We start from the raw sequence: 11,870 nt of genomic DNA, 5'->3' as shown, positions 1-11,870 counted from the left end.
GGTGGGTGGAGAAGGAGCTGGGGCTGCTGTTTGCGTCACTGAGAGAAGTCAACCCAGAGTCTGACTGAGGTACTTCCACTGGGTCCTAATGCCCAAGATGTTACACACACACACACCCCCCCACTCCCCACCCACCCCCAGCCATAAGAAGATTTATGCTTGATGTAAAGAGGTCATGAGAAACCGCTCTGGAAAACATGTTAAGAGAAGCACACTGGAAAGAGTATGTGAGATGAGCTTAGGACTCCCCACGTGACACTGACACCGACCACAAAGCGTAGAGAAAGAACAAACGTAACAGCTCACTGAAGAGCAAGACAAACCAGAGTGTGAGAAATAACTAGATTCAGATCCTTGCATAGTTCCATTTTCCTTGGGTCAAGCTGATGGGCGGATGCTTCTCACTCCTTTTCAGATTCCTCCAGGTTTGACCTCATTCCTAAAAAGGAATTACCCAACCTGATAATGTCCTGAAACTTGGGGCTTCTTAGTTGTTTTGTTTCCAGCCGTATTAAAATATAATTGCCTGGTGGTTTCTTCAATAATTGTAGCTATCTTATTTTCTCATTTGATTCTTTATCCCCCTATATCCGAATCTTCAAAGTTCATGAAGTTGAAACAATTAGTTACTCACCAAACGTGGAATTTATGCCTAAATTGAAGTTCACAGAGTTGAGATAGTTGCTGAAGTTGTCTCTGAGCTGTAGAGGGGAAAAGAAACCATTTAAAAAGCATATGCTTCACTGAGAAAAAAACTATAAAATTCTTAGGAAAGAAAAACATAAACTTAAGAGTCAAGAACTTAAGCACAGTTGCAACAACACTCACCTCTAATAGTTTCAAAGAAATATCCCATGAAAGTCGTCTTTAACAAAGAAAAGAAATTCGTAGAAAAGCAAACGTAAGAATGATAACCCAGTAACTCCTATCAATCCAAGTGGAACAGGGAGGTAGAAGGAAAGCCTTCAAATCCCTTCCTGAAGCCACCTTGCTGCTGTCTTCTATATTCTCTTAAGACCTGGATTAACCCTTTCTGCTTTGCTACTACACTAAGCCAAACTCGCCCTTAAAAGAAGTCTGGTCTGTATTCTAGTTTTCCTGTCGCGTTTTTGCTACATAAGGGGACAGAGACTATTAACATTCTTCAGAGTAAAAACACAAACATGCCACACCCCCAACTCTAACTTTCATTTCCAATAGAACAGGAAGTGCCTGCTAAGCTCAAGGGACACAGGAAGGGTGGCAACAGCCTCGCTGTGGGAATTCAACTGAGACTGGAAGCACAGGAACCAAATTCAGTAAATAAATCAGTAGAGGCATTTCTCAGTGATACTGTATGTTTTTAAGTCCCTTTTCTGCCACCCTCAGAGATTCTCATTCATTATATGCCAAGCTACCCTGGCCATTTAGACCTTTAGACTAACACTGTGGTACAAAAACCTTAATATTTAAGGTCTGGTTTATAATGAAATTTATAATGGAAGTCAACCTAATTGAATTTTTTAAAAATTCAAATACTCGGGCCTCCCCGGTGGTGCAGTGGTTGAGCGCTGGGTTGCGAAGCTGCCCGCAGCCTCGGCAGCCCCAGTTCGATTCCCGGCTGCTCCCCAGCCCCCTCTCCTGCCGCCCGCTGCTCCCCTCAGCAGTGTACTTCGGTCCTTCTGCCTGCTCTGCTCCCCGCTCTGGCTCTGGTGAATTCTCTCACCCTCCTGCGCTTCTGACTGTACCCAGTGCTTGTATAAATAAATAAATAAATCTTTAAAAAAAATTTCAAATACTCTCAATGTGTTGCTATCCCTACTACATTCCTTGATACTCAATGATATCTTAGAATTTAAAATAGTTAAAACCGGGCCTCCCCGGTGGCGCAGGGTCCTCCCTGGTGGCGCAAGGAGACACAATCTACGAAGCTACCCACAGCTTCTGCAGCAGGAGTTCGATCCCACAGGGCCCAGCAGACCTCTCCTGACTCACCCACTGCTCCCCTCAGCAATGTATTTCAGTTAAGCTGCCTGTTCTGTTCCCCACTGTCTCTGGTGAATCCTCTCACCTCCCCCCCCCCATACCCCAGTTCTTGTATGCATAAATAAATAAATCTTTAAAAAAAGAATTACCACATGTATCTGAGCCTTTTCTAATCTGCAAAACAGAATAAATAAATAGTATCTACTTCCTAAATTTGTAGTGAAAGAAAATAAGGCAATGCATACAAAACCCTTAGGAAGGTACCTGGCAGTGGGTAAACATTCAATGTATGTTGGGCCTCCCCAGTGGCTCAGCGGTTGAGCGCTGGGTTGTGAAGCTGCCCCGGCCTCTGCGGCACCGGTTCGATCCCCGGCTGCTCCCCTGCCACCGGAGGAGGGACCCACATGGCGCGCAGACCTCTCCTGCCGCCCGCTGCTCCCCTCAGCAGTGTACTTAGGTCCTTCTGCCTGCTCTGCTCCCTGCTCTGGCTCTGGTGAATTCTCTCACCCTCCCGCGCTTCTGACTGTACCCAGTGCATGTATAAACAAAACAAACAAACAAATAAATAAATATAAAATAAACATGCCTCTATAAAATTTAAAAAAAAAAATTAAAAAAAAAAAAAAACATTCAATGTATGTTAACTCCATTACCCTATTCTCTCCTAGCAAGTGTGGCTCTGGGTTTACAGAACCTAAATTTGATGATCTGAAGTGAACATTTCCAAGAATTAATATCTCATTTACATTCAAAAGATTATACTAGGACTAGTCAGGCTAAACTACACAGTGAATGAAAAGTTTCTGAATCACCCAATCCAATTTCTTATTTTCTCTATTTTGCATAAGCAAACAATATTTGGAATTTTTTTTCTAACTTTCAACTTCCTAGAAATTTATGGAACATCTCTTATCTCTAGAAAAAAGTAATACACAATCAAAGCACAGCAGTATAAGACACTCCAATTTCCATTTCTCTAGGGTACTCTACTCTTAGAAATAGATCTCAAAGAAAAGTAGGATTTTCATGCATTCTAAGACTTAACATCATTTCTCTTCTCTACAAGTAGACAATATCAGATAAAAGGGAGATAAAACGTTAAATACCTAAATAAATTTCACTTTAAATGAATTAATACGAAAACTTAGGTTTTTTTAGTCTGTCTGTAAGTTTGGAGCCACAAAATTAAATTGATCCAGATTTGTGATATGATGCCAAAGGTGAATTATTTCACAGAACACTACAAGACTAGAAACTATAGCCTTCAGTCTGGTAAGGACATTTTTAAAGGAAGTTACGGAATTTTGTGGAAGAGGTGGAGAAAGTAATGAAGTCCAATGGTTAGATCCAGGCATTACCTGAGAAGAGGAAGAATCCAGTTCCTTTCAGTGTATTTACTTTGTCCCCTCCTATCTGCTTTGTCCTTTATCTGGCCTGTTTTTCTAGATTTAGTAAGTACCTCTCAAATTGTTGGTTCTCATAGACCCAGCACCATTCGGGAAAGAAAAATAAGATCTATTTTGAATGTCTCTTAAAGAAAGACATTTATAACTCTGATTCAATATAGACTCATTTGTGATTTCTCCAGAAAAACAACACTTAAATAAGTGTCTCAGATAAATGAATATGAGCTAGTTGAACTGTGATCTGTATATTGAAAGATGCTTGCACATCACTACTAGCCCCTCCATATCAGGGTGGAGAACTAAAAAAAAGTGTTACCTGCAGATGTGATGAATGCCAGCCATTCACTGGATACAGACAGATGCGGTACACGTGTCTAAAAACAGTAAAAGAGGACCAGTTTGGTAGTGGAGCTCGAACTATTGTTCATAGATCTGAACCAGGTAGAGTAGGGCCAAGAATTTTTCTTTTTTCCCCAGCTATTAATATTCTCTGTGGCTCTTTCCTCCCCCTGATTAAAATTTTTGTGCCCATCAGACAAAGTAATGAAAAGAGAATTTTAAAAAGTTGAATTTATTTCATGGTAAAGAAATGAGGTAATGTCTTAGAAGTAAAAATAAGAGTTCAACACATCAGCTTCCTTAGGAAGGAAATCTTAAGATGGTACATCAAATGACAAAGAAAAACTTAGCCCTATCCCCTCCGATGTAGGATAGAATGATAAAATTGGTCTAAAACTACAAATTAGATGGGCCTCCCTGGTGGCGCAGCGGTTAAACGCTGGGTTGCGAAGCTGCCCGCAGCCTCTGAAGCCCCGGCTGCCGGGTGAGGGTCCCACATGGCGCGCAGACTTCTGCCGCCCGCCCGCTGCTACCCTGCTCCCCTCAGCAGTGTACTTTTGTCAGTCTGCCCGTTCTGCTTCTAGGAATAGGGCCTCCCTGGTGGTGCAGGCAGTTGAGCACCGCACTGTGAAACTGTCTGCAGCCTCTGCAGCACAGGTTCGATCCCAGCCTGCCTGCCTGCCTGCCGGCAAGAATTCCACATGGCGCAGAAGACCTCTCCTGTAGCACCCACTGCTCCCCTCAGCAGTGTATTTCGTCAGTCTACCGTTCTGCTCCCCGCTCTGGCTCTGGTGAATTCTCTCATCCTCCCGCACTTCTGACTGTACCCAGTGCTTGTATAAATAAATAAATAAATCTTTGGGGGGGGGGGAAGGAATTTTCACTTCCACTCCAAATGAATTCTCAATGAATATTAAGAGAACACCACCACCTCCTGGGTAAAATAGGTGGTGCGTCCTTTAGCAACTACTGATACCAGGAAAACAGCATAGAATTTGTTTATAGGTATACCCTATATATATATTTTTTTAAAGGTCTTTTTTTTTTTTAAGACTTATTTATTCATACAAGCACTGGGCACAGTCAGAACCGCGGGAGGGTGAGAGAATTCACCAAAGCAGGGAACAGAACAGGCAGAGTGATGAAATACACTGCTAAGGGGAGCAGTGGACGCGGGAGGCAGTTGCGCCATGTGGGACCCTCACCAGCGGCCCGGGGATCAAACTGCAGCTTCGCAGCCCAGCTCAACTGCTGTGCCACCAGGGGAGGCCCCCAATATTTTTTTTAAGATTTATTTATTTATACAAGAACTGGGGTACAGGTCAGAGGCTCAGATGGGTGAGAGAATTCACCAGAGAGAGAGGGAAGCAGAATAGGCAGACGGACCAAAGACAATGCTGACAGGAGCAGCAGGTGAGGCAGGAGAGGTCTGCCATACATGTGTATTTCTCCCTGGCTGGCCTGGAATCAAACCTGCGCTGCAGAGGCTGCGGACAGCTTCACAGCGCAGCGCTCAACCCACTGCGCCACTGGGGAGGCCCAGGAGACCCAATATTTGAAATTTAAACTTAGTTCTACCATTTGCTGTGTTAAAATGGAAAATCTCAATCTTTCAAAGTTTCCCCTTCAAAAAACAAAATGGGCATAAGTATCTGTCCTATCCCTTAGGGATAATCATGATAGTCAAATCAAATGACTATAAAAGTATTTTGTGATTATAAAGAATTCTGTAAGTATGAGAGTTTCTTTGACCCAGACATAGTATTTACTATACAAATTCATCTTCTTTCTCAAATTGAACGTTTTATTAATATGTTACTTTAGCAAATCCATTTTATTCCTTACTACAAATCCAAGTCAATAACCTGCAGTTTGAGGGCCAAAGTCAACTAAGTTTTATTATAGATATCAAACAGCAAATTTCTTTATATGTTAATGTCAGCGCTCTAGCATCAATTTATTAAATGTGGTACTGAACATAAAAATATGCTCAATTAAACAACACAAAATACTACTTCTTTCCTACAACACTGACCAAAATCCAAAAGCTGACAACAAAACATTGGTAAAATCATGACAAAAAGGCACTTTCATATATTGTTTATGGAAATGCAAAATAGCATAAATCCTTTGGTGCTATCCAGCAAAATTACATATGATTTTACCCTTCACCCTAAAAGTACCACTTCTAGGAGTATACCCCAAAGATATAATGCAAAAGAAAAAGAAAGGCAGTACATACAATGCATACTCATACCAACAAGAAGGGAAGCCTAGGTTCCCTGGTGGCGCAAGGGGTTGAGTTACAACACCATGAAGCTATCCACAGCCACTATAGCAAGAGTTCCATCCCCAGCCAGGGAGCTGACCTACATGGTGCAGCACACCTCTCCTGTCTCTCCGCTGCTCCTCTCAGCAGTGTGCTTCAGTCAATCTGCCTGTTCTCTTTCCCATTCTGTCTCAGGTGACTCCTCTCACCCGCTGCACCTGTGGCCTGTACTTGCATGTTCTTGCATGCATAAAACCTTTTTTTAAAAAAAAGGTAACATCATATAGGGCCTCCCTGGTGGCGCAGCGGTTGAGCGCTGGGTTGCGAAGGTGCCCGCAGCTCTGCAGCGCCGGTTCAATCCCGGGCTGCTCCCCGGCCCCCAGAGGAGGGTCCCACATGGTGCACAGACCTCTCCTGCCGCCCGCTGCTCCCCTCAGCAGTGTACTTCGGTCCTTCTGCCTGCTCTGCTCCCCGCTCTGGCTCTGGTGAATTCTCTCACCCTCCCGCGCTTCTGACTGTACCCAGTGCTTATATAAACAAATAAATTAAATAAATAAATAAATCTTTAGGGGAAAAAAAGTAACATCATAATCCTAAAATTAATATTAATGTATGTTTTGAGTTTTATCTAAGACTATATATAAATATAAATTTACATATAATTAAGTAAATATAAATAAAATATTACTGAGAGAAATTAAAGAAAAAGATGGTTAATTTTCAATAAATGGATAGTTTAAATACAACTCCTATCAAAATTCTAGTAAGCTTCTTAGAAGTTGACAAGCTAATGAAAATGCAAAGGAAAACCAAAACAATTTTGAAAAAGAAAAAAGTTGAAAAGGTTTACATTTATCAATTTCAAATCTTATTATAAAGTTAAAATAATGACGAGAATATAGTATTAGTGTAAAGAGAGGAATGTGGATCAATGGAACAGAAATTATATTTAAGGTCAATTAATTTTCAACAAAGGTGCCAAGACAATTCAATGAGGAAAGAATTTTTCCACATTGGGGTGGAAATTTTTCCATGTTGGAGTGGTTGGCTATTACATTAAAAAAAAAACAAAACTGGGCCTCCCCGGTGGCGCAGCGGTTGAGCGCAGGGTTGCGAAGCTGCCCGCGGCCTCTGCGGCGCCGGTTCGATCCCCGGCTGCTCCCCGGCAACCGGAGGAGGGTCCCACATGGCGCACAGACCTCTCCTGCCGCCCACTGCTCCCCTCAGCAGTGTCCTTCAGTCCTTCTGCCTGCTCTGCTCCCCGCTCTGGCTCTGCTGAATTCTCTCACCCTACTGCGCTTCTCACTGTACCCAGTGCATGTATAAACAAAAACAAACAAACAAATAAATAAATAAAAACATGCAATAAATAAAAACATGCCTCTATAAAAAAAAAAAAACTTAGACTCTTACTCATACCATATACAAAAATTAATTCAAAATGGATCACAGAGGGGCCTCCCTGGTGGCTCAAGGGGTTAAGCAAAGTGCTGTGAAACTGTTAACAGTCTCTGAGCATGCGTTTGATCCCCCACTGGCCAGAGAGCTACCCACATGGCGCAGCAGACCTCTCCTGACTCGCCCGCTGCTCCCCTCAGCAGTGGATTTCAGTCAATCCGCATGTTCTGTTCCCCACGCTGTCCCCGGTGAATTCTCTCACACACATACCCCAGCCACCTCTGGCCTGTACCCCAGTTCTTGTATGCATAAATAATCTTTTAAAAAAAACAAACAAAATGAAATAAAGCACTCTCACAAAACTTTTTTTCTGTCCAATGTTTAAATTGCAAAAATTATCATCTCAACAAGGTTCTCAGATATTTCCCCACACTCCTAACAAGACATGAGTTAGTGCCCCTCTCTTAGTTTCCACAATAACGATTCTAAATATTTACTATTCTCAAGTCTTTTACTTCAATATTTCTCCTTATAATCTTAGCATATAATTCATCTGCTCTCTTCAACCTTTTCCTCTCTACTGGCTTTTCTCAGCACATTGATATGATGATCTTTTAAAGACAAGCACACACACACACCAAATAAAATTTCCTATGTTAGAGTAACCATAAAGCATGTTGTCCAAATTAGTAGGACATTTTGCAAAAGAAAGCAGATATTGTTAACGTTTAAATTAGGAGAATTGACATAAGCTACAATTGTCCCAAGCAAACCAAAAAATATGGTCACTTTAATAGTAAGAAAAGATGGCAGCCACCACAATATTCACCAATAGAGTACATTTAAAATACATTAAAAATGATACATTCAGACAAATTTATGTAAACACTCTAACCATAAAAAGCAGCACATTAGGGGCCTCCCTGGTGGTCCAAGTCTCAGCACGCTATCACAACTATGGCCTAAGGTAGATCCCAGGCCAGGGAGCTGACCCACATATGGTGCAGCAGACCTCTCCTGTCTCCCCACTGCTCCCCTCAGCAGTGTATTTCAGTAGATCTGCCTGTACCGCTCCCCACTCTGTCTCTGGTGAATCCTCTCACCCGCCCCCCTGCACCTCTGGCCTATACCCCAGCTCTTGTATGCATAAATTTTTTAAAAGGCACATTATATACTATTTAGAAGGTTCTACAAAATACATAGTAAAATTTGTTTGTCTAAGTGTTATTTATTGAAAAGAGAATGTAAAGCCCACTGGGGACAGGCTGCAACAACAAGCAGTGCAAGTCAGCCTCCTGCTCAGCAGTTGCTCTTGTTGCCACAGGGCCATCTTTTTTTTTTTTTTTTTTAAAGATTTATTTATTTATGCATACAAGAACTGGGGTACAGGCCAGAGATGTGGGGGCGTGAGATGATTCACCAGCGACAGAGTGGGGAACAGAACAGGCAGATTGACTGAATAATACATTGCTGAGGGGAGCAGCAGGCAAGACAAGAGAGGTCTCCTGCACCATGTGGGTAGCTCCCTGGCTGGGGATCAAACTTGTGCTGCCCTGGCTGTGGACAGTTTCATAGGTTGCATCTTAACCCCTTGTGGCCACAGGGCCATCTTATTGTTGATGGGCCCTCGAAGCAGTCAGACAGCAGGAAGACAGCTATTTTCTCCAAAGTCTCAGAATAGCACGTGAAAGCCTTAATATTTGGAAATTCATCCAGGGACTTGGGCTCAAACACATTTCTGATCCAAGACATCATATGTGAAGAAATTCAAAAAGGAGGGTTTTCCCCCTGCAAACCAGGAGCTATATTCCAGAACAAGAATGGCTTCAGTCACCCAGGTTGCTGTTCCAAGTACCGGGGCTTCAGTTCTTCATGGTCGGTGTTGTGGCAGTCCTACCACTTGCATATGGAAATCCACTTTTGGGTCTCTGTAATATCCACTGAATCTTTTCCCCTTCAGTCTCATCACGGATACTGTGCTTGCCAGTGATGTGGTACAGACAACACTACTGGGTGACCTTGTTCTTACCATCCACGTGAGCCTCCCAAGTCACTGGTTCATGCTCCACCCTCATGCAAAGGCAGCAATATTGTAGTGGAGGAAATCAATCCAAAGGTCAAAGTGCAACTGGGGGCTAGTTCATTATCAAAGAAACTCCCCTTCCACAGGTAATTTCATACACGACCCAATCAGTTCTTATAATGGGAGTGTAGGGAGAGAGTAGGGAACTTATAAATAAATTCAAAAAAAGCAGGGGTAGGCAGCCATGAATATGCCCAGGCTTCAAAAGAGGGCTTACAGTGCTCTCCTCCACTGTGGCAAAAAAGCCTGGTAGAGGGCCTCCCCGGTGGCGCAGCAGTTGAGCGCTGGGTTGCGAAACTGCATGCAGCCTCTGCGGCTCTGGTTCGATCCCCGACTGCTCCCTGGCCACCAGAGGGGGGTCCCACATGGCGCGCAGACCTCTCCTGCCGCCCGCTGCTCCCCTCAGCAGTGTACTTCGGTCCTTCTGCCTGCTCTGCTCCCCACTCTGGCTCTGGTGAATTCTCTCACCCTCCCGCGCTTCTGACTGTACCCCGTGCTTATATAAATAGATAAATAAATCTTTATAAAAAAAAAAAACCTTCAAAAAAGAAAAAATAGGCCTGGTAGAATTCCAGCAAGACCAATGAAATTGTCAATGCCAACTCCTGTCAACAAATCAAAGACAGAATCAAATCAAACCCAGAAACAAATCAAACCCAGAAGTCTGTGACTGTCCATTCCCAACTCCATTCTGGAAAAACATCTTGGCTGCCAGAAGGGCAGGCATATGGGCATAGGTAAGCTAAAGGGTACTTCTTGGATGTCCAAGAAGGTAACCTAGTTGAAAAGGATGAGAATTCTGCACTGGGTGTTCAGAAGATACTGTGAATCTAAGAAGACTGACTGCCACAATACCACTGCCTGTACCTGAAAGTACACAAGGCTGGCAAGAAGCTCCTGGCTGACCAAGCTGAGGCCCACTGGTCTAAGACCAAGGAAGCATCAAAGCACTGGTGAGGAACTGCTCCAGACCAAGAAGGAATTGACACTGTCTGAGGAAGAGACCGAGAAATAAAGCTCCTTCCCTCTCTAGTCTGTACACAGTAACCTCAGTAATTAATTGACCCATTATTCAATAAAATAAGATGTAATCTGACCTCTCCCTACCCCCAAAAAAGTCAGGGGTAGAAAATAAAAGGCGGCAAATAACTTCTGGTTAGTAACTTCCTTTTAGAAATGCCCTGATAGTATTTTCCTCATGAACAAGCTCAAAAATCTTCAGAAAAATAACATCCCTATTAAACAAGAATGAAATTTTCCTGTTATATTTGAAAAAAACGAACTCCGACTTGAGTTTACACTAAGTGCTAAGACCCAGAACTTTCTTAAAGAAGTCAGGGGCAGGGCCCCCCCTAGTGGCGCAGGGGTTAAAGACGGCGCTATCAAGCTGTCACCAGCCGCTGCAGCACTAGTTCAATCCCCTGTAGGACAGGCAGCAACCACATGGCGCAGCAGACCTCTCCTGTTTCGCCTGCTGCTCCCCTCAGCAGTGGATTTCAGTACATCTGCCTGTTCTGTTCCTCATTCTCGCTCAGGAATTCTTTCACCCCAAACACCTCTGGCTTACACCCTGGTTCTTGTAAGCATAAATAAATAAATCTTAAAAAAAAAAAAAAAAAAGTCAGGGGCAAAGCTGTGCATGAGGCAGCCCAGGGGCAAACTAAAGTCCCCTGAAGAGGGCTCCACTGACAACAGCTAGGGCAGGACTACAGAAAGGAAAAACAAACAAAAAAGCAAAATAAAGGTCACTGCATCTCGTTTTCAGACCAAATAAACCCTCCAACCCTAACTAAGGCAAAGGAGAATGGCCTTTCCGCAGAACACAACCGAATGTGGTTCTGATATTTACTTTCCCACGGTTACCCAAGATGTTCATTTCAATGTAAAGAGGAAAAGTGGTTATTTTGTTATCTACAGCCGGCCTGGGCCTAACTCCGTATTCTACCTGTGCTCCCAGACAAAGCGCCCCCTTTAGGGACGGGGTCATTCCCTGGAACGCAACTCAGTGGTTCACCTGGGGGAGAGCCTCGTTAGTGAGAGTTTTGTGACCGACACCGGAGTCTGATTGCGGCCTCTGGAACTTACCAGCCGGGTTATCGGGTTATCTTATTCACAGAAGTCTTCGTTTCCTCCTCTTCGCCCCGGGACTAGCAGCAACTACACGCACCGGCGGGCCTAGGAAACTCGCTGCGAGGGGCTGCGGGCACGCGCCTTTCCTCACGGTTGCAAAAAATCAAATTCCTGAATGTGCTTAGTTTTCAAAAACCTTTTTGTACATCACTTCTGCCTGTGAGTAACACAGGTGCAAGCCATTAAAAGAGCCCAACATTTGGGAGCACGTCACGGTTCGCAGGAACGTTCAGGCCTCCGTGTTGAGAGGCCCAGTTCAGCGCGGCCGCCACACACACAG

This window comes from Talpa europaea (assembly GCF_964194135.1).
Source record: "Talpa europaea genome assembly, chromosome: 15".
NCBI classification, from domain to species: Eukaryota; Metazoa; Chordata; class Mammalia; order Eulipotyphla; family Talpidae; genus Talpa; species Talpa europaea.
The sequence above is the reverse complement of the archived record's forward strand: the minus strand, read 5'-3'. Positions refer to the sequence as shown.